The 24,201-nt window shown below is 43.9% G+C and overlaps 1 protein-coding gene across 2 annotated transcripts in view; it reads right to left on the bottom strand.

Moving 5' to 3' along the window:
* The window catches only part of LINGO1 (leucine rich repeat and Ig domain containing 1), a 336,332-nt gene that overhangs the window by 116,047 nt on the left and 196,084 nt on the right, over positions 1 to 24,201 (bottom strand). Inside the window, exon 4 of one of the 2 annotated variants that reach the window (XM_070763556.1) lies at positions 3,393 to 3,463. The exons of the other annotated variant lie outside the window; for it this stretch is intronic. The gene's annotated coding sequence lies outside the window, so the exon portion shown is untranslated. The remainder of the gene's footprint in view (positions 1 to 3,392; positions 3,464 to 24,201) is intronic. 2 annotated transcript variants of the gene reach the window in all.

Raw genomic sequence — 24,201 nt, 5'->3', positions numbered from 1 at the left:
GAGACCAGTCCCAAGACACATAACGATTTTTTAAAAATCCATAACCTAATCCATAATGTAATCTAATTTAATCTGTAATCTAATCTATAATCTAATCTAATCTGTAATCTAAGCTAATCATTTTCTACCACCTATTTACCTATCACCTATCTATCCACCCATCCGTCTCTCTTTCTCCTAGAAATCTCAATTGGAGCCACATGGAGCAGCTCATGGACCATCAGTCCGTCCAATTTTACTTCCCACGAGATTTCCTCTTTCACTTTTGCAGCCAAAGGAGGCAATTGCCCTCTCTGGTGGCAGCAGATACTTTTAAGACAATCGTCAAGGACTAGGCGGAGAACCCTGTCCCCCATTGATTTCTCACTTCTTTCCCACTGGCAGAGGGCTCCGAAAATGAAGTTATTGGCGGATGTAGTGTTTTCTCTACCTGACAATTTATGCTGTTGGTTCTCCAGAAAAAAAAGAGCTGACCTCTGCATTGACAGACCGTCCCTGGATAGACATGTTTCTATAAATAAACCTGCTTTCTTTTCCTCTGACTGAAGGGATAAAGCTTTCGATTATTTTTGACTCGCGAAACTCGTTCTCTCTCCCAGCCTTTTCTGACTGGCTGGGTTTAAAACTACACCAAGCTTTGAGATCCGGCATCCATCTTATTTTGCCTTCCGTTTCGGCAACGGGAAAGCTGCCTCTTAAAAACAGCCCAAGCTGGTGTGACAATCATCTCAGATGTTTGCACAATGCAGTAAATCAGCTGTGCCGAAATGAGCGCCTTTAGACTGGTTAGGATTACAGCTTCCAGAATTTCGCAGCCAACGAGCCTGCGACTGTTTCAAGGGAGGACGTGATTGCAGCAAGCAACATTACACCGTGGTTTGCTTAACTATAGTTTATGTACCATTCAACCTCTGTTGGCTGAATTCACATGAGCGTCACAGGGCCACTCCCCTCCTGGCAATCCTAAACAGATGTGGCTAAGATATTGACCACGAATCCCAGCGACCAGTTAGGTCCCACAGAGTTGGCCTTCTCCGGGTCCCGTCAACTAAACAATGTCGTTTGGCGGGGCCCAGGGGAAGAGCCTTCTCTGTGGCGGCCCCGGCCCTCTGGAACCAACTCCCCCCGAGATTAGAATTGCCCCCACCTTCCTTGCCTTTTGTAAGCTCCTTAAAACCCACCTCTGCCGTCAGGCATGGGGGAATTGAGATACTCTTTCCCCCTAGGCCTTTACAATTTATGCATGGTATGTTTGCGTGTATGTTTGGTTTTACAATAAGGGTTTTTAGTTGTTTTTATTATTTATTTATTTATTTATTGGATTTATATGCCGCCCCTCTCTGAAAACTCGGCGTGGCATAGTTTTAGTACTGGATTGTTACGGAATTGACAAAATCTCCATCTGTCAATTGCAAAAGGCCGCTTTACTGGGATTGGCAAACATAATTCGCCGCTATATCATGCAGTCCTAGGTGCTTGGGAAGCGCCCAACTGGCGATGAAATACGAAATCCAGTATAGTTATCTCGTTTGCTGTGTTGTATTGTGGAAATAATAATAATAATAATAATAATAATAATAATAATAATAATAATAATGACCTTGAAGGAGCCCTACTTGCAAAACAAATTTTCTTTTAGGCGTGGTTCTTAAACCCACTGAATGGACCACAGAAGTACATAGCAAGAGTTTGAAGGTATCATGCCGAGCATTTAATTCAGTGTCCCACTCAGGACATGAATCTACGACTGCAGATGTAGAAGAAGAGCAAGCAGAATTGGTGGACAGAGTTAAGGGTGTCATCGGCTTGGAGTCATTGCATTCCCACAAATGATTCAAGTCCAACACCTCTGGAATTCTCTTGACTCTTATCTAGCATCAATTTCATGCTGACCATTATGTTCTTAGGTTCTTAACTAGCTTAATTAGAGGTGAAGAATTCTGATTATTTGCGTCTGACACATCCAGATTCTTTCTAGTGCAATGGCTTCCTTAAAACCCAACCCCCACCACGACCCACGGCGAGAGAAAAGGACGCTGGAATCATCCCGATAGGGTTTTTTCCCCCCATTAAGAAACTAAATTTTGTTCTGTGCTGAAACCTCTCTTTGTTCCCTCCAGAGAGCTGTCAAGCTGGGAAATTGCCGGAGAACAGCCAGCTCTGATGTTTGCTGTCTCACACACTGCCTTATCAAACTGACAGTTCACAAATTTTAATCTAGGATTCTGTACATACAGTACAAGCTGGAACCTGCTCCTGTCTCTTCTGAGTGTCCTGGAGAAAGAGGGAAAGAGGAAAAGAGAGGGAGGGAGAGAGAGGAGAGAGTGGGAGAGAGAATACGAGAGGGAGGGAGAGAGAAGGAGAGGGAGAGGGAGAAAGGAGAGGGAGAGAGAGGAAGAGAGGAGAGGGAGAAAGGAGAGGGAGAGAGGAGAGAGAAGAGAGAGGGGAGAGAGGAAGAGAGAAGGAGAGGGAGAGGGAGAAAGGAGAGTGGGAGAGAGGAAGAGAGAAGGAGAGGGAGAAAGGAGAGGGAAGGAGAGGGAGAGAGGAGAGGGAGAAAGGAGAGGGAGAGAGGAGAGAATGGGAGAGAGGAAAAGAGAAGGAGAGGGAGAGGGAGAAAGGAGAGGGAGAGAGGAGAGAGGGGAGAGAGGAAGAGAGAAGGAGAGAGAGATGGAGAAAGGAGAGGGAGAAAGAGGGAGAGAGAAGAGATAGAGAGGGGGGGAAGAGAATGTGAGAGAGATAGAGAAGGAGGAGAGAGAGAATGAGAGGGAGGGAGAGGGAAAGAGAGGAGAGAGAGAGAGAGAGGCTAGAAAAAAAAGGGGGGGCAATGGTTGTCACAGAGCAAGAAGGATAAAATGCAAGAGAAGACACTACAAAAACCTACAGCTTGATACATCCAGGATCATCAAACCTACCCTCTGAATGCTGCATCTTGGCAGCCTTTCGTTGGAATGTTCTCCTTTTAGAAAATAATAATATGAGTCAACAGCTTTAAGACCTAACGTCTAGGGCAGTGTTTCTCAATGGGGCAACTTTTAGATGGATGGACTTCAACTGTGAGAGATAGTCTTCTTCCTCAAGTACAATATTTTAGATGAAGAAATATGGGGCTTTGGAAGGAGTAGAATGCCCTCAAGTTATTTCCCATGCTGAGCAGAAGAGTCTAAAATCAAGGGACCTCCATGTCCACTCTATCAAGGAACACCCATAGATACATGCGCCCATCTGCAATATAAAAATTCCCATTTGGCCAAACCTTGAGTTGTCTATTTTTCATTGTCCAGATACTCCCCACAGATTTCATATCATTGCTGGAAGAAATACAGGCAAGCTCACACTCTGGTCTTTAACCATAACAGAATGTTCTCCATTTCTTAGGAGACTTCTCAACTCACCTAAGCAAGTGTAGGGTGATCAGTTTCCAGAGATTCACTGTTGATTTACCCCTCGCTGGTCCTATCATGCACTGAAAAGAAAAGAAACAGAAGGTATTTTGAGACCTCACGGAGAATTACCTCCTTCAGGAGTGACTTTGGACCCACCTCCTAGGATTCAAAGTGTTGGTCATGACCTTTAAAGCCCTACATGGCAATGGACCAGATTACCTCTGGAACCGTCTGCTACCGCACAAATCCCAGCGACCGATAAGGTCCCACAGAGTTGGCCTTCTCCAGGTCCCGTTGACTAAACAATGTCGTTTGGCGGGCCCCAGAGGAAGAACCTTCTCTGTGGTGGCCCCGGCCCTCTGGAACCAACTCCCCCCGGAGATTAGAATTGCCCCCACCCTCCCTATCTTTCGTAAACTACTCAAGACTCATTTATACCACCAGGCATGGGGGAGTTGAGATATTCCTTCCCCTAGGCCATTACAAGTTATGCATGGTATGTTTGTGTGTATGTTTGGTTTTATAATAAGGGTTTTTAGTTGTTTTTTTATTATTGGATTGTACATGTTGTGTTTATTATTGTTGTTAGCCGCCCCGAGTCTGCGGAGAGGGGCGGCATACAAATCCAATAAATTATTATTATTTTATTCTGGTTGTGGGGCTTCTGTAGGAATAACTCTTGGGGTAATATCACTTGGATCATCCAGAGAAAAAGGCAAGCTATCAATAAAATGGATGGAATAAAACTGGTGATGTTATGGTCCGCGAGAATGACCTTGGGAGGCAGGAGGACGAGAGCTGAAAACAAGACAAATGGTATTGAAAAGGGGTCACAGACCACAGAAAGGGAAATGGTTGGGGAAACGTTTCAGAAGAGACCCTCCCTAGTTTTCAGGAGAGTAAAGAGGAAGAGGTAAGAAATATTTTCAGACTTGCAAAATTATGCTATGTTAATGTAACCCTACAACAGGGATAGAGTAAGTAGAGCAGAGCAGAGCAGTCTAGAGTAGAGTATAGTAGGGTAGGGTAGGATAGGATAGGATAGGATAGGGTAGAGTAGAGTAGAGTAGGGTAGGGTAGAGTAGAGTAGAGTAGGATAGGGTAGGGTAGGATAAGGTAGAGTAGAGTAGGGTAGGAAAGAGTAGAGTAGAGTAGGGTAGGGTAGGATAGGATAAGGTAGAGTAGAGTAGGGTAGGGTAGAGTAGAGTAGAGTAGAGTAGAGTAGGGTAGGATAAGGTAGAGTAGAGTAGGGTAGGGAAGAGTAGAGTATAGTAGGGTAGGGTAGGGTAGGATAGGATAGGGTACAGTAGAGTAGGGTAGAGTAGAGTAGGGTAGGGTCAGGTAGGATAAGTTAGAGTAGAGTATGGTAGGGAAGAGTAGAGTATAGTAGGGTAGGGTAGGGTAGGATAGGATAGGGTAGAATACAATAGAGTAGGGTAGGGTAGAGTAGAGTAGAGTAGGTAGGGTAGGGTAGGATAAGGTAGAGTAGAGTAGGGTAGGGAAGAGTAGAGTATAGTAGGATAGGGTAGGGTAGGATAGGATAGGATAGAGTATAGTAGGGTAGGGTAGGGTAGGATAGAGTAGAGTAGGGTAGAGTAGAGTAGGGTAGGGTAGGATAAATTAGAGTAGAGTAGGGTTAGAGTAGGGTAGGATCGTGTAGAGTAGAGTAGGATAGGGTAGGGTAGGTTACAGTAGAGTAGGTTAGAGTAGAGTTGAGTTGAGTAGACTAATACAGGTGAAAGAGAAACAGAGCCTCAGGTGGAGTCAAGAGAAGAATCAGCCTAGAATCAGGACATTCCCATAAGCAATCCAAGTCCAACCCCTCTTGAATTCCGCTAACTCTTAACATCAATTTCACATTGGCCATTAGTTGACTGTAAATAACCATGAGCAATAAATCATCTTAACTAGAATTTATTGTGTGGTCCCGATTCTCAGACCCGATGCCTTAATACATGTAGTCATGCTTCTTATATGGTCAACTTTGCAGGCGCCAACAGGTAAGCAAGCAGGTGGCCACGATTACAACTTAGCAAAGAACAAACAGACTTCGTTGAAAACCGTAGCAAAGCTGCAGCCTTGGCTAATTCTCCTACAAGAAATGGCCAGTGGGGCGTCTGCTGCCAGGTTTGAATCCCCAGCTTCAATTGTCACACCGACGACGAGAATAATTGAATACCTCCAGAGCAAGGTGATTAAGCCAACATCAACCGACGCTTTATATAATCCCATATAAAAGGATGCAGAAGGGAAGAGAACAGTTGAGGAGGGATATAATTGGAAACGCAGCTTGAGAAAACCTTGCTGGCACATGTAAAGAACACGCCAGCTTTCGTTCTCAGACAGATGGCATCAGCCTGGAGATTTCGTACACAGGTGACAAAAAGTTCCAGGCCTAACAAACTCACATTTTCATTGGCATAGTTCAGTTCTGGGCAGACGGCCAAAGCTTTTGAAAAGATCACCCAAGCCTAGATCTGATCCTGATAAGGAATGTGGTTGCCTAGATCAGGGGTCCCCAACCTTTGGGACCTCAGGGACCACCAAATCCATAATTTTACATCCCATGGACCATAAAACGTAATTTTAAGTCCTGCAGGGCAGTGGTGAAATCTAAAAAATTTCCGTAACGGTTCTGTGGGCACGGCTTGGAGGTCAGGTGACCTGATGGGCGTTGCCAACTTGTAAAATGTGGTGACACTCACTTAACAAGGCTCTTGCTTAGCAACCAAAATTGTGGGCTCAATTATGGTCATAAGACTTTCTTTCTTTCTTTCTTTCTTTCTTTCCTTCCTCTATCCCTCTTTCCTTCCTTCCTTTTTTCCTTCCTTCCTTCCTTCCTAACTTCCTCCCTCTCTCCCTATTCCCTTCCTTCCTTCCTTCTTTCTTTCTTCCTTCCTTTCTTTCCTTCCTAACTTCCTCCCTCTCTCCCTCCTTCTTTCTTTCTTTCTTTTTCCTTCCTTCCTAACTTCCTCCCTCTCTCCCTATTCCTTCCTTCCTTCCTTCCTAACTTCCTCCCTCTCTCCCTATTCCTTTCTTCCTTCTTCCTTCCTTCCTTCCTTTCTTTCCTTCCTTCCTTCCTAACTTCTTCCCTCCCTCCTTCTTTCTTTCTTTCTTTCTTTTTTCCTTCTTTTTTCCTTCCTTCCTTCCTTCCTCCCTCTCTCCCTATTCCTTCCTTCCTTCCTCCCTCTCTCCCTATTCCTTCCTTCCTCCTTTCTCTGTCTCTCTCTCTCCCTCTCTCTTTCCCTCCCTTCCAGGCCCACCTCTGCCTTGTGGAAGTGCCTCTTTACTATGCATCAAATGGCCATCACTTCACCCCCCCTGATCCCATTCACAAAGTTTGAAAGCCTGAAATCAACATTGGCTTGGGGGAGCACCAACCCTTCCTGGATGCTGTTTTTTCCCTCCTTGACTTGGCAGGCAAATGACAGCATCCAGCCAACTCTTGTCTTTCCATCCGCTTTCCACGGGCGGAAACGTGTCAGAGGACAACTTTAACTCCCAGCAAATCTGTTTCCCAAGGAAGGCACTTAATGCAGCATCATTAAGTCATTGCGTCCCTTTCTTTTCCGATAAACCAGAAAGACGGAGATGAATTCCTTCTTACTGCGGCAGGTGTGTGTTCTCCTGCCCTCTAATCTCATTCCCATTCAGCGGTGGCAGCCTGCTTCACAATGCATTAATGAACGGAGTTTCATAGCCCAGATGCAGAGCTGGGACAAAGCAAGCCATCAGCACATCCCTAGACGAGCCAACGCTAGTCTGCAGGGAGTTGGGCAGAAGTGACATCTCCCCAACTACTTCCTGTGCCTACATATCAGGAGAGCCTGAAGAGCTCAATAAAGGAAGCTGGGTTCTGGGAAAATTCCTGGAATCCATGTGAAAGTGGTTGGCCATAGTCTTCAAAAAAAACCCACGTCCATGATGCTTCTCAACCTCTCTTCTTTACACACCCACCCACCTTAAAAGAGCTTACATCCACAAGCAAAAATAGTAAGAACAAATAGAAACACAGAAACATAGAAGATTGACGGCAGAAAAAGACCTCACGGTCCATCTAGTCTGCCCTGATACTATTTCCTGTATTTTGTTTTATTTCTCTAAATTCTCCCACCACATTGCTTTTACCTAATACTGCCATTTCCTTAATAATTATCCATCTTATATTTAACTCATGCCCTTATCACCTCGAGGTTCGACTACTGCAATGCTCTCTACATGGGGCAACCTTTGAAGAGGGTTTGGAAATTTCAACTCGTCCAAAATGCAGCCACGTGAGCCCATATCTCGCCATCACTCCACGAACTGCATTGGCTGCCAATCGGTTTCCAGACACAATTCAAAGTGTTGGTTATGACCTATAAAGTCCTATACGGCATAGGACCAGACTATCTATCTATCTATCTATCTATCTATCTATCTATCTATCTATCTATCTATCTATCTATCTATCTATCTATCTATCTATCTATCTATTATCTATCTATCTATCTATTATTATTATTATTATTACTTAGATTTGTATGCCGCCCCTCTCCGAAGACTCTATCTATCTATCTATCTATCTATCTATCTATCTATCTATCTATCTATCTATCTATCTATCTATCTATCTATCTATCTATTATCTATCTATCTATCTATTATTATTATTATTATTATTACTTAGATTTGTATGCCGCCCCTCTCCGAAGACTCTATCTATCTATCTATCTATCTATCTATCTATCTATCTATCTATCTATCTATCTATCTATCTATCTATCTATCTATCTATCTATCTATCTATTTAGTCCAATACATAATACACATTGAAGAGAATAGATATGTAGTTATATAACTAAAGAAACAAATAGAAGAAAAGAAACTATCTCCAAGACCGCCTTCTGCCACACAAATCCCAGCGACCAGTGAGTGGAGGACTGGTTTGGGGGCGTGGCCAGTTGGATATCACTGCTGGTTTGGTGAGCGAGGGCAAATTTCCACTACTACAGGTTCGGTCGAACCGGTATGAACCGGCATCAAGCCACCACTGATCTTATCTTATCCCACGGCCCCCTCCCTTTGCACTCACGATCTGTGGAGGAGTTAGGAAAGAAAAATCACCGAAGGACAACCTAAAAATAAAAAAAAATAAACTAGGGGGAGATTGTTTCTTTATAGAACAACCGAAGAGCGTCTATTTATAGCTTCTCCACACCTTAGAGACTTTCTCTCCTGGGTGTTTTATCCCAAGGTACACAACATGATGTGCACTCATTTGGAGTTTTGTCAGGCTGTGTGCGTGCTTGCAGAATAGAGCACGCCCCTTCTTTCTCTGCCTGACATATGTACTCTCCGTTTTTTTCTCACTTGCCACTAATTTTGTCTCCCTGGGGGAGGGACTCAGTTGAGCAGCTGGTTTGGGGGTTGTTGCATCCTTCCTTTTTGGATAACCTCCCTTGCAGAGCCAAAGGGTGGAAGCATTGGAATGAGTAGAGGGGCAAGGGGGGTTTTTTTGTGGAGGGGGGAGAATGAGTTACCCCAGGCAGAAGAACAGATCAAAGCCCTATTTCTGAATCTCATCTTTCCACTTAATGTCTCTGATGGCAGAGAATTGAGCAACCGCCTCTCAAAACCTACCTAGAGCTGAAATATTGTATTGTAGGGTAGTGGATGACAAGGAATCCTCCCTTCCTTCCTTCCCTCCCTCCCTCCTTCCTTCTCCCTTTCCTTCTCCTTCCTTCTCCATTTTTTCTTCCTCTCTCCCTCTCTCCCTCCCTTCCTTCTCCTTCTTTCCTCCTTGTTTTTCTCCCTCCCTCCCTCCCACCCACCCTCCTTTCTTTCTCCTTCCTTTCTCCATTTATCTTTCTTCCTTTCTTCCTCACTCCCTATTTTCTTTCCTTCCCTCCTTCCTTCCTTCTCCTTCCTTCTCCATTTTTCTTTCTTTCTCCCTCCTTCCCTCCCTCTCTTCTCCTTCTTTCCTGCCTGTTTTCCTCTCTCTCTCCCCTCCCGCTCTCCTTTCCTTCTTCCTTTCTCCATTTACCTCCCTCCCTCTCTCCCTCCCTCCTCCCTGTTTTCTTTCCTTCCCTCCTTCCCTCCTTGTTGAAGTATTACTTGGCTTTGCAATGTGCCATTTGTAAGAAGCCAGGTGGGAACTATATATACATTTGCAGAATATTCTAATCCTTTGTCGAGGGGGACGGTCAAGGTGGGTACAAGAATGAGCAATTTGCTGTCCTCAAAAGTCCATGGCATGAGGCCAAAGGGTGAAGAGAGCTAGAGAAGGTTGATTCGGTGTTCAGGAAACCATCTGGTGGTGTTATGATAACACCAGAGCATCTGGTCAAAGCTGTCGGCCTGGATTTGGCTCTCAAGTGGGACTAATTGTGTGTCAGGCTGAAGCCATTGCTGAGTTGGAGACTTTGGCCTGCCTGTTGCATGAGGAATGTAGAGATGTAGCCATAACAAATTCCTTCCAGATTCTCAAGGTCATCCTTTGTTCAGTACCTGCCTGGAAGCTGATGGGAGTAGCGGACACGTTGGCAGAAGACGAATAGTCAACGTGACAAACTTGTGGGCATGGGGGTCAACTTTAAACTGGTAGATTTAGATTCGGATTTCTCCCAGCATGGCTCTCCTCGCCTCAAACATCCAAAATATACCATTTAATTCTATGAATATATGCCATATGTGTGCATACATATTACACAAAGATGCACAATAATATACATTATCTACTATATAAAGTGTATGTGTATGTACACACACACACATACACGCACTGCAGAAGGTTGGACTAGTAGACCTCCAAAGTCCCTTTCGGTACTAGGATTTTACATTTCATTAAGCACCTAGAACTCCTATCTGTGAAACCAACCCAAGATTCTTTTATATTCTCTTTCCCTCCACCATTATATGTGCTCTGGTTTATCGTCACATCCACTTTTGACGATCTCTCTCTTTTTTTAGAAAGAGAACACAAAAGTTAAGATGTCGTTCTCTTATGCATTTCCCCCAATGGACACATTATGGGGCTTTCTTTGTCCTAATGTCGCCATCTTTCATGTATTACTTCCTCCAATATCCACTTTTTAAAAGCTATTCTCACCAGCACAGTGTGTTTCAGTGTGCCTTTCCCTTAGCATATGGGTCTTTAAAAAAATCATTAAGGCTGCAAGTCGGCGAAAATAAGAAGTTCAGGAAAAAGGAGCACATTACAAATTGGTACATTTTTAGAGAGGACAAATTTGGATCAAGTGGTAATTTCTCATCCAGCTTTATTTCCCAGGCCAGTCAATCCTTCTTTTCCCATTTCTATCACTTTTAAAGTGGGCAAAAGCATTTCTGTGTTCGTGCAGAATGCGGCCCCGAGAGCAATCATGGGCCTCCTCAGATATGCCCATGTCTCAACAACACTCCATGGCCTGCACTGGCTGCTGATCAATTTCCGGTCACAATTCAAAGTGTTGGTTATGACCTATAAAGCTCTACATGGCATCGGACCAGAATATCTCCGGGACCGCCTTCTGCTGCATGAATCCCAGCGGCCAATTAGGTCCCACAGAGTCCACCTTCTCCGGGTTCCATCGACAAAACAATGTCGTCTGGCGGGACCCAGGGAAAGAGCCTTCTCTGTGGAGGCCCCGGCCGTCTGGAACCAACTCCCTCCGGAGATTCAAACAGCCCCCACCCTGTGGGGCTCTGGCCCAGCTCCTGCCCCAGGGAATGTGGAGGTGGATGCAGGGGAAACTTCAATATGTCACAGGCCTGTGTTATTGCCGACAGAGTCAGTTCAGAGTTTAGTTTCCTCGGACGAAGAAGAAGGTGGGAGTGACTTGGCAGAGGAGGGCTTGGCACACAGCCCAGACAGTCAATCTCCCTTATCTTCCCTTGATTCAGATGATGACATTTTGGACCCACGCAAGCGCATAGTTATTTATTTATTTATTAGATTTATTTATTTATTAGATTTGTATGCCGCCCCTCTCCGAAGACTCGGAATTATGCGCAGAAGAGACCAAGTAAGAATATATTACAGGAAATAAGGGAGGCCACTTGTGTTTGGGTGGGGCTCCAGTAATTAGGGCTGCTGCTATAAATAGCAGCATGTGGGTTTGGCCATTGTGGAAGAGTATCTGATCAGAGTTCGTCAGGAATCCTGTGTTTTCTGGACTTTGTTGCTTTTTCATGCCGTGGAAAACGAAGCAGAGCAATGTGTGTGTGTGTGTTTCTCACTTCGTTGGAAGAAGAACGGGTGTGAAGTTTCTTCACAGCTGCTAGCTAAGTACTTAATGACTGCTTAAGGGAAAGTGTACAGACTACCTGGTTGTTTTGGGAAGAGTGCTCTTTGCAATACAAAAAGAGTGCTTAGTTTATTTTGAATTTTGTGATAAAGAACATTGTTTTGAATTTTCAAACGTGTGTGTGTGTCTGAAATTTGTACCCTTGAATTTTCGGGGGGCTCCTATCAGAGAGCCTGGCAGAACAATTATTATTATTATTATTATTATTATTATTATTATTATTATTATTATTATTATTATTATGTCAGTACAACACAGCAAATGAGATCACTATGCTGGATTTCGTATTTCATCACCAGTCGGGCGCTTCCCAATCACCTAGGACTGCGTGATGTAGCGGCGAATTATGTTTGCCGATCCCAGTAAAGCGGCCTTTTGCAATTGACAGATGGAGATTTTGTCAATTCCGATGGTTTTCAAATGTCCGCTGAGATCCTTTGGCCCTGTGCCCAGCGTGCCAAGGACCCCTGGGACCACTTTCACTGGCTTATGCCAGAGTCGTTGCAGCTCGATTTTCAGATCTTCGTATTTCACTAATTTCTCTAGCTGCTTCTCCTCAATTCTGCTGTCCCCTGGGATTGCGATGTCAATGATCCGTACTTTCTTTTTCTCCACGATCACAATGTTATGCTTCAGAATTTGGTCAGTCTGAAGTAGGAAGTCCCACAGTAGTTTTGCTTGCTCATTTTCGACCACTTTTTCGGGCTTATGATCCCACCAGTTCTTTGCCACTGGTAAATGGTAGTTCTGGTACAAGTTCCAGTGGATCATCTGTGCCACAGCATTGTGTCTATGCTTGTAGTCAGTCTGTGCGATCTTTTTGCAGCAGATGAGTATGTGATTAGCATTGCTGTTGCTGTTGTTGTTGTTGTTGTTGTTATTATTATTATTATTATTATTATTATTATTATTATTATTATTACTTTTTCCCAACTCAACCCAAACATCATCGGAATTCCTCAGTAGTTCCTTTATGTTCTTCTGAGTCTTTTGCAGTGACCTCCGAGTCTGCGGAGAGTGGCGGCATACAAATCCAATAAATAATAATAATAATAATAATAATAATAATAATAGCCTCAATGGTGCAGTGGTTAGAGTGCAGAGCTACAAGCTACGTCTACTGACCACCGACTGCCAGAAGTTTGGCAAATCGAATCTCTTTGACTTCCTCCTGACCTTCCTTCACACATCTGCACGCACACAGACACATACGCACAAACACACAAGAGACCCCATCTTTTGCCCCCCTCTCCTCTGCACACAAAGTTTTGGGCTGGAGAAAACAGAGTCTGAGTCTCCTCTGTGCCGTCTCCCTTCCGCTCTGATGGGGCCTGGGCTGCTCTCGGATGGATAAAAGGCTTGCTTGGATAAAGCTAAGCGGGACTCACAACGGGGTGTGATTCTGGTTACAAAGGCTTGCAGGACTGAGGCCTGGAGAAATCTCCGCAGGCGGAGAGAAAGTGGGGCGGCTCTTTTCAAAGGAGGAGAAACCGCGGCCAAATAGCTCGTCCTGTTTAGTCTCCAGGTTGCCTCGGAACGAACAATCTGACATTTCGGACTCACAACACAAAGTGAGAATTTCACAGCTGGTAAACACGGTTCTATTATTACTATTATTTTAAAATTCGATTTATATACTTACATCCCGAGTAAGGATGTTCAAAGCCGCTCACAACCAAAACAAAACGAAACAAAGTCAGGGAAATATGGTGTCTACAGTGGTACCTCTACCTAAGAACACCTGTACTTAAGAACTTTTCTGTTGTGGTTCAGCCTGAGGCTGCTCAGGGACCGGCTGTGTCTCTGCTGGCTCCATGCCCGGAGGAGGATGACAGTGAAGTGGAGGGGGCTGAACAGTCGGATGGGGGAGAGGAAAGTCAGGAATGGGATGGAGAACAGCATGAGAGCCCCCGGGGGGGGGGGCTCTCCCCAGCCAGTAGCTTGGAGTCATTAAGTGATGAAGCACAAGCCGTCATTGACATGCGACAGAGACGTTCAGATCAAAGAAAGGAGCAATTAAAAAAGTATTATCAGCACTGAATTAGGAACAGCTGGGCTTGGGTGTGGTCCTCCTTAGCAGGGTTTAAAAGGCAGGCAAGCCCTTGAAGCCATGTGGAGTGTTATCAGTTTGGAGTTACGGTGTCCTGCTTTGTTCTCGGCGTCTCTGTTCCTGGCTTGTGGCCCAGCAGTTTGGAAGACCCGTGGGAGGTGTAGGTCTGCTGTCTACAGCCTCGTATTGGCAGCAAGAATCCTGTATTGCTGCATGGACTTTTGCCTTCGTGGATATATCTGAAGATACAGCATTTTCCTGTTTGTAAGGACATTTTCTGTTACCTGTGTTTTTCTTGAATTTTATAAACTGCCTTTGCCTTTTACCGGTGTGTCTGGATTCTCTTTTTGGGTTGGTATTGGCTTCCGCAGTGACCCAGACAGAATATTTTCTAGATAAGAACCGGGTGTTCAAGATTTTTTTGCCTCTTCTTAAGAACCATTTTTGACTTAAGAACCAGAGCCTGGAAAATTTCCCAGGAAATTTGAGAGCAGCACGAAGGCCCGGCCAGTTTCCAGCCATTCCCCCTGGGTTTCTCCCTCTGGCGCAGTGTAGGAGTGGCTTGCTGGCCATGTGACCAGGTGGGAGTGGCTTGACGATCATGTGACCGGGGGGTGGTGGCTTAATGGTCATGTGACTGGCTTAAAGGTGGCCAACTTGACATTACTCACATCAAGGGTTAGGGTGCCTGGCCTCTCCTTGCCTCAAAGAGATACAAGATATTTACTATTACTGAACATCCAAAATATACTATTTAATTCTATATGTATATGCATTTATAATATTGTACGCCACCCTGAGTCGCTTCGAGAAGGGCGGCATAGAAATCTAAATAAATAAATAAACAAACAAACAACAACAACAACAAGGATTGTACAAAGTCTTGAACTCTAGTAGGTTGCAAACTCATTATGCCTTGTTAGGAAAAAAAACCACCCCTACAGTCTACAAGATCCCATTAAGAACATTATGGGATGCTATGAAAAGTTATGCGGTACATATAAAGGTAATGAACACAAGTGCTTTGTCAAACAATGAAAGAATTTATTCCAAAACTAATATGTTTGAGCTGTACACAAAGTGATTCTCCACCTTTCTAAGTTGTCCCTCACCCCTTTCCCATAAATAAAGAGATCTTAATTTACTTTCTTGAGTCGGAATCTATTACCATATAGGGATAATTGTTCTTGTCATTGTTAGAAACATAGAAACATAGAAGACTGACGGCAGAAAAAGACCTCGTGGTCCATCTAGTCTGCCCTTATACTATTTCCTGTATTTTATCTTACAATGGATATATGTTTATTTCATTTCATTTTCATTTTCATTTATTCATTTGTCCAATACACAAATACATAGGAAGAAAATAGACATGTAGTAATATATATAAGGGTAAAAGTGAACTTAGAAGAGGGGATATATGAAAGGAAGAGAATATATATGATAGGTGAAAGAGAGGAAAGACAGTTGGACAGGGGACGGAAGGCACACCAGTGCACTTATGTACGCCCCTTACTGGCCTCTTAGGAACCTGGAGAGGTCAATCGTGGAGAGTCTAAGGGAGAAATGTTATCCCAGGCATGTTTAAATTCAGTGACTGTGGATTTACCAACCACGTCTGCTGGAAGTTTGTTCCAAGGATCTACTCCTCTTTCAGTAAAATAATATTTTCTCACGTTGCTTTTGATCTTTCCCCCAACTAACTTCAGATTGTGTCCCCTTGTTCTTGTGTTCACTTTCCTGTTAAAAACACTTCCCTCCTGAACCTTATTTAACCCTTTAACATATTTAAATGTTTTGATCATGTCCCCCGTTTCCCTTCTGTCCTCCAGACTTTTATTTATTTATTTATTTATTTATTTTGTTCAATACACAATGAGGGTCTTAGTGGGTATATATCTATATACACATAGTAAAATACATGATGAAGGTTATAGAGGAGATACTCATAGTAAAATATATCTAAGAAATAATAGAAAAGAAGATAAAGTAATAGAACATATCAATGAAAGAATAGAAGAAGAGATATAGGAATAGAAGAAAGGTATAGGAGATATATAGGAGGTATAGAAGAAAGGTATAGGAGATGTATAGACTATACAGATTGAGTTCATTAAGTCTTTCCTGATACGTTTTATGCTTAAGACCTTCCACCATTCTTGTTAATGGTTAACACTTCCAGCTGATGGACAAAAAAAGAACCCCTTCCCCATCTACTAAGGACAGATGGATGGAGAACTCTCTGGCCCCTGGATCAAGTCTCAATTGTGTTCAACTTGTAACTAACGTTCTGATAAGCAAAGCAACTAGAAAGCTGCATTTTTTCCTTTTGAAGTGAGCCATTTCTTTGTCCTTCTCTCCTGTTCCTATGCGGAGGTTGATCCTTTGCTAAATAAATGTTTCTTTCTCATCAGGTTGCAAAGCAATTAACTTGCAGGGGAAGAATTTGCATAGACTGAAGAGCCAGTCAATTGTTTTGTTAATTCCTTTGCTGGAGAGAAACTTAAGAGTCAGAGGTCAGGGCTGAGCCGGTCTGTTGAATAGGAAGCAGAAAACAAAATAAGCCGGGAGAGGACTCGAATCAGTTGGAAAAAAGGTCTTTGTTGGGGGGAGGATGTGATTCGAATGGAATCCATTTATGCAAATAAAGACATTTTCATTCGGATCACAGAATCCCACCCCACCCTACCCCGTTGTGCAAATTTGCTTTATTCAGACAGTCATAAATCACCCTGGAATATGTCCTTGCACACAGACATTAGGGTTTCATGATTGGTTCATTCCCTGGTTTGTACCTGGGTGGGAGACAGCCAGACAACCTCCAATGGTAGGAGAGACTACAAATTAAAAATGATAGAAAAATACTTGTAGCTCGGGTGATGTTGGTGGTGGCTTTTTCTCCGGGTTTGCTGCTTAGCTTCCAAATGTTTCATCACAAGGCTAGGGGACATCTTTGGTGGGAGTTCGGTGGTAGTACAGTGGTACCTCTACTTACGAACTTAATTGGTTCCGTGACCAGGTTCTTAAGTAGAAAAGTTTGTAAGAGGAAGCAATTTTTCCCATAGGAATCAATGTAAAAGCAAATAATGTGTGCGATTGGGGAAACCACAGGGAGGGTGGAGGCCCTGTTTCCTCCTGGGAGATTCCTAGAGAGGCCCCACGGAGGCTTCTCACCTCCTTTTCCGGCATTGTTTCCTCTCAGGAGATTCCTAGACAGGCCCCATGGAGGCTTCTCCCTGCATTTTCCGGTTACGGTTTTGGAGGCTCGGGTTTGTAAGTGGAAAAAAAATCTTGAACACCCAGTTCTTATCTAGAAAAGTTCATAAGTAGAGGTGTTTGTAGGTAGAGGTACCACTGTATCTTGTTCCAGTTCTTCACCCCTTTTATTGCTCTTATGTGGTTATTTACTCTGTGAGTTGTGTGACCAGCTGGTCATGCATTGTGACCTGCCTGTGACGCAACAGGACACACAGCATGACAGGTCACACACAATGACTGATCAGTCCTATATATTAGGGTTCCAAGTAACATACCTGTAGCAAACAAAATTTGGAGGCAGGTAGATTCCTCAAAGAACAAGTTTATTGGGTATGTCATAGTGGCACAGGCTGGTGAAACCCGACTCTGATTATTCCTGCGGTTTTCACCTAATTAAAAGTTTGTCACTTTCTCAAAATGATCAGTCATGTGGTCCAATGAGGATACTGTCCAGTTGCTAGGTGACTGCAGTGCCCTCCTTCCTGCAGAATTGCAGGACCGACCTTGGTTCTCAAGAGAAAGTGTTTTGTTTTGACTACAAATCCCAACTGTCTCTATTCTTCCCTCCCTGTCCCTCTTCTCCAGTGTGTCAGTGCTGAAGTCTCAAAATGACCTCAGCCAGGCTGACACCACAACCCACCAATCACGCAACCACATGGGAGCAATAGAAGCCGTGAAGAATCAAAACAAGAGGCTTCAACCAAAGTCTCACTGAAGATGTCACCTAGCCTGATGATATTTGGAAGCTCGGAGAGCAAACCGCCACCAACAGAAACTACAAAATTAAGGAAGAAAACAATTAAACTGACCTAACACAGATTTCGATTTCATCCAGTCACCCTAGAAAATCATGAGCGTTGCTTAGTCATCACATGAAACCACCTTATTCAGAAAGAGAGATCTGGCGATTCCTTTGTAAGATGGTCAAATTAACATCCATTGCAGAGAAGGTCCAAAAAAGTCAAGATGGCACCTGTAACTATGTCACGGTAGTCCCGCCCACTTTTGTACAGCCTTTCTGTGGGGAAAGGGGGTGTGGCTTTGGTTAGGTACCTGCAGCGGGCATCTCACCTTTTTTTGATTCCTTGCAGATAATGATAATAATAATAATAATAATAATAATAATAATAATAATAATAATAATTTATTGGATTTGTATGCCGCCCCTCTCGGTAGACTCGGGGCGGCTAACAACAATGAGAAAACAACATGTACCAATCCAATAATAAAAACACAACTAAAAACCCTTATTATAAAACCAAACATACCATGCATAACTTGTAATGGCCTAGAGGGAAGAGCTATCTCAACTCCCCCATGCCTGGCGGTATAAGTGAGTCTTGAGTAGTTTACGAAAGACAGGGAGGGTGGGGGCAGTTCTAATCTCCGGGGGGAGTTGGTTCCAGAGGGCCGGGGCCACCACAGAGAAGGCTCTTCCCCTGGGGCCCGCCAAACGACATTGTTCAGTCGACAGGACCCGGAGAAGGCCAACTCTGTGGGACCTTATCGGTCGCTGGGATTTGTGCGGTAGCAGGCGGTTCCGGAGGTAATCTTTTCCAATGCCATGTAGGGCTTTAAAGGTCTCATGTGTATAATTTAGAAAAAAAAGTATTTCACCTGATTGCTTACCAGGCATGCCTTTAACAACCTACGCTGCCTGTTGCATTAAAAATGATGTGGTTTTTTTCCAAAAATGGGGAATCGGTTTTAGAAGCCTTTGGGGACCATCATTATGGCTTTCTGAGCTCACATCGAACGTCAGGGCTGCAGGTTAGGCCTGCTGTAAAAATCACACGATCTTCCATAAAAATGAAAATAAAATGAAAATAAAATGAAAATGCTGTATATCAGCTGGGATTTTAATTCTCCTTCCGCCTTTCTCATTTCCCTATTCTTTTCCTATTGTTTAGATCCCTGCTGAAAATAACTTCAGTGATCGTTTGGGGATAAACAGCACACACATTGCTTTTTACATTTTCAAGGTTACTTCTCATTAGAGGGACCAACTAGGCTGATTAACACAACACACAATAAAGAACAAAACCCCAAAGACAAGTAAACATTATGTTTGGAAAGGCCTGAGAAGTAGATTAGAGGGATTTTAGCAGCCTATCCACTGAGGTTACTAAGAAAGACGTGGAAATAACATCAGGCTTTATTAGATAATCTCCCTTCCAGATGCCTTGGACAGCAGGTCCCATAATTCCCAGCCAGGCTTAGGATCACCCGTTGAGATCCTCCTACAAGGATCTAGGGAATGAGCGAAAATTTAATGGGTTTTTATGGGCATTTATCATTTATCACAGTCACTCATGCCCTCATCACCTCAAGGCTCGACTACTGTAACACTCTCTACATGGGGCTACCTTTGAAAAGTGTTCGGAAACTTCAGATCGTGCAGAATGCAGCTGCGAGAGCAGTCATGGGCTTCCCAAGGCATGTCCATGTTACACCAACACTCTGCAGTCTGCATTGGTTGCCGATCAATTTCCGGTCACAATTCAGTATGTATGATTGGTTTCTAAATTGAGGTTTTTTAGATTACTTTTTAATATTAGATTTGTTACATTGTTTTCTTTATTGTTGTTAGCCGCCCCGAGTCTTCGGAGAGGGGCGGCATACAAATCTAATAAATAATAATAATAATAATAATAATAGTAATAATAATAATATATTTTAATAAAAAGTAGGCATAATTGCCCAGAATCACTGAGAATCGGACAGCCTATAAACCTAATTTAATAATGACCTGAAAACAGAAGTAGAATGACTATGGAAAAACAAGGCAAAATCACAAAACATCTGGAACACCACTTGAATACCATTGGCATTGACAAAATCAGCATCAATCAATTGCAAAAGGCAACTTACATTCTACAACGAGAACCGTAACATCATCAAACATCTTTCTGTCATGGGTCCTTGGGAAGGATTTGATAGGCGGACAAAATGTCAACTTTGGTCTAAACATCTGTCTGACTGTGCAACCAACCAGAATGCCTTTGTTGGACCTACTTTAGACCCTGTTTGGAACTGAGCAATCTCTGAGTCTGGATGGCGCAGTGGTTAGAGAGGGCAGCACTGCAGGCTCCTTCAGCTAACTGCTAGTTGTAGTTTAGCAGTTCAAATCTCACCACTGGCTCAAGGTTGACTCAGCCTTCCCTACTTCCGAGGTGGGTCAAATGGGGACCCAGATTGTTGGGGGCAATACTGTATCTTGACTCTCTGTAAACCACTTAGAGAGGGTTGTAAAGCACTGTGAAGCAGTATGTCGAAATGCTAACGCTATCTTCCTTCCTTCCTCCCTTCCTCCCTTCCTTCCTCCCTTCCTTCCTCCCTCCCTTCCTTATTTATTATTTATTTATTGGATTTGTATGCCGCCCCTCTCCGTAGACTCGGGGCGGCTAACAACAATAATAAAAACAGCATGTAAATCAAATACTATAACAGCTAAAAAAAACCTTATTTTAAAACCAATCATACCTACAAGCAAACATACCATGCATAAATTGTGAAGGCCTAGGGGGAAAAGTGTATCTCAGTTCTCCCATGCCTGACGGCAGAGGTGGGTTTTAAGGAGCTTACAAAAGGCGAGGAGGCTGGGGGCAATTCTAATCTCCGGGGGGAGTTGGTTCCAGAGGGCCGGGGCTGCCACAGAGAAGGCTCTTCCCCTGGGCCCTGCCAAATGACATTGTTTAGTTGACAGGACCCGATCCTTCCTTCCTTCCTTCCTTCCTTCCTTCCTTCCTTCCTTCCTTCCTTCCTTCTTTCCTTCCTTCCTTCCTTAACTTTGCCCACTGCTAGTAGTTCAATCCTCACCAGGCTCAAGGTTAACTCAGCCTTCCATCCTTCCAAGGTTGGTGAAATGTGGACACCGATTGTTGGGGGGCAAGAGGCTGATTCTGTAAACCACTTAGAGGACTGTAAAAGCATCATGAAGCGGTATATAAGTCTAAATGCTATTGCTAACTCCCAGAATTCCTCAGCCAGCATCTAGCTAGAATGAAGGTTTATAAGAGCCATGGTGGTACAGTAGTTTGCAGTATTTCAGGCTTCTTCAGCAAACTGCTAGTTGTAGTTCAGCAGTTCAAACCTCACCACCGGCTCAAGGTTGACTCAGCCTTCCGTCCTTCTGAAGTGGGTCAAATGAGGACCCAGATTGTTGGGGGCAAAATGCTGAGAGAGGACTGGAAAAGAAGTATGAAGAGGTTTATAAGTATAAATGCTATTGCTATTGCATACAATATTATAATAAGCCAACAGGTGAATAAAACCGTTTAATGCTGTTTAATTTTCATTTACATTCATATTCTCTCTCTCTCTCTCACACACACATTACTTATTTATTTATTGGATTTGTATGCCGCCCCTCTCCACAGACTCGGGGTGGCTAACAACAATGATAAAAACAGCATGTAACAATCCAATTAATAAAACAACTAAAAACCCTTATTATAAAACCAAACCTACAAAGAGGAACAGAGCAGAAATAGAATAACAGAACTGGTAGCATCGAATGTGGGTCACCAACCCAGACATAATACCGTCCTATTTACCTATGTTTTCATGGCTGGGCGTATATGTGAAGGTGTACCAACCAGATTTGCCAACCAGTAGGGAAGGTTAGTAAAACTACCCCTGGTTGGAAGGGACCTTGGAGGTCTTCTAGTCTAACCCCCTGCTTAGGCAGGAAACCCTACACCACTTCAGACAGATGGTTATCCAACATCTTCTTAAAAACTTCCAGTGTTGGATATTCACAACTTCTGGAGGCAACTTCTGTTCCACTGATCAACCGTTCGGACTGTCAGGAAATTTCTCCTTATTTCTAAGTTGCTTCTCTCCTTGTTTAGTTTCCACCCATTGCTTCTTGTTCTACCCTCAGTTGCTTTGGAGAATAGCCTGACTCCCTCTTCTTTGGGGCAACCCCTGAGATGTTGGAAGGCTGCTATCATGTCTCTCCTGGTCTTCTTTTCATTAAACCAGCCATGCCCAGTTCCTGCAACCGTTCTTCATATGTTTTAGCCTCTGGTCCCCCAATGTTTGTGTTTATGTTTGTTTATGTTTATTAGATTTGTATGCCGCCCTTCTCTGTAGACTCGGGGCGGCTCACAACACAATAAAAAACAGTTTATAACAAATCTAATAAATTTACAATTTAAAATATTTTAAAAAAACCATTGTTAAACAGACATACACACAAGCATACCATACATAAATTGTATAGGCCCAGGGGAGATATTTCAGTTCTCCCATGCCTGACGACAAAGGTGGGTTTTAAGGAGTTTACGAAAGGCAAGGAGGGTAAGGGCAGTTCTAATTTCTGGGGGGAGCTGGTTCCAGAGAGTCGGGGCCACCACAGAGAAGGCTCTTCCCTGGGGCCCGCCAACTGACATTGTTTAGTTGACGGGACCCGGAGAAGACCCACTCTGTGGGACCTAATCGGTCGCTGGGATTCGTGCGGCAGGAGGCGGTCTCGGAGATATTCTGGTCCAATGCCATGAAGGGCTTTAAAGGTCATAACCAACACTTTGAATTGTGACCGGAAACTGATCGGCAACCAATGCAGACTGCGGAGTGTTGGAGCAACATGGGCATACCTGGGGAAGCCCATGACTGCTCTCGCAGCTGCATTCTGCACGATCTGAAGTTTCCGAACACTTTTCAAAGGTAGCCCCATGTAGAGAGCATTACAGTAGTCGAACCTCGAGGTGATGAGGGCATGAGTGACTGTGAGCAGTGACTCCCGGTTCAGATAGGGCCGCAACTGGTGCGCCAGGCGAACCTGGGCAAACGCCCCCCTCTTTGTCGCTCTTCTCCGCACTCTTACTAGAGTCTCAACATCCTTTTTGCATCGTGGCGACCACAATGGTTCCACCGATTCATCGTTTTTCACTGTCAGGATATTTTTTTGAGTTTCTAGGTTGGATTTCTCAACTTTACAGAGAAAACCTTCCCACGACCTACCCTGCTTCTTCGTGAATTCAGAATAGGGTCCCTGTAAAACCCACCGATTTACAGCCTGACCCTGGCAGGTTTCAAAGTATACAAATATCCAAAATAATCTTCGTCAAACAGCCTCCGCCGTCGAGCGTTTTCTGGGTCCCAACTTCAATCAATTGCCGGAGCCCAACTGGATTCAGTAAAATAATAGATGGCGGGCAACTTTATTTGTGAAGTGTTATAAATCTCACCCAATTCAACGCGTTGGATTTACTACAGCTGGGAGGGGGAAAAGATATATCCTATGGAGAATAGCAACCATTTCTTGTAGCTGGCAGCTAGATGGAATAAATCTGCCCAGGAGCCGAAATTGTTTAAGCAAAGATCGTTGGCTTTTGAATATTTGGGGAAGGTTAAAAAAAAAGAATAGAAAAGGCGAGAGAAAAATGTATCTAGTCAAGGTCAAAGCTGTAATTCTCTTCTATTAAAACAAGGGAGGAGAGCAATTTCGCTTGGGGGTGTCTAGTCTAAGAAAGCTAGTTTGGAATGGAAAAAGTTAGCACTAGAGGTAGTCCTCTACATATGACTGGTTGCTTAGCAACTGTTTCAAGGTATGACACACACACAAAAAGGTACAGTGGTACTGTATTGATTTGATTGGATTTGATTGGATTTGTATGCCACCCCTCTCTGTAGATTCGGGGCGGCTAACAACAGTAGTAAACAGCATATGACAATCCAATATAAACAGTTAAAAACCCCTATTGTAAAACCAAACATACATACAGACATACCATGCATAAAATTGTAAAGGCCTAGGGGGAAAGAGTATCTCAATTCCCCCATGCCTGGCGGCAGAGGTGGGTTTTAAGAAGCTTACGAAAGGCAAGGAGGGTGGGAGCAATTCTAATCTCTGAGAGGAGCTGGTTCCAGAGGGTCAGGGCCACCACAGAGGCTCTTCCCCTGGGTCGCGCCAAGCGGCATTGTTTAGTTGACGGGACCTGGAGAAGACCTAACTGGTCGCTGGGATTCGTGCAGCAGAAGGCGGTCCCTGAGATAGTCTGGTCCGGTGCCATGAAGGGCTTTATAGGTCATAACCAACACTTTGAATTGTGACCGGAAACTGATCGGCAACCAATGCAGACTGCGGAGTGTTGGAGTAACGTGGGCATATTTTGGAAAGTCCATGATCGCTCTCGCAGCTGCATTCTGCACGACCTGAAGTTTCCGAAAACTTTTCAAAGGTCGCCCCATGTAGAGAGCGTTACAGTAGTCGAGCCTC

This window comes from Erythrolamprus reginae, chromosome 10, assembly GCF_031021105.1.
Source record: "Erythrolamprus reginae isolate rEryReg1 chromosome 10, rEryReg1.hap1, whole genome shotgun sequence".
Classification (NCBI taxonomy): Eukaryota; Metazoa; Chordata; class Lepidosauria; order Squamata; family Dipsadidae; genus Erythrolamprus; species Erythrolamprus reginae.
Note: the sequence above shows the minus strand (reverse complement) of the source record. Positions and strands in the feature narration are given on the sequence as shown.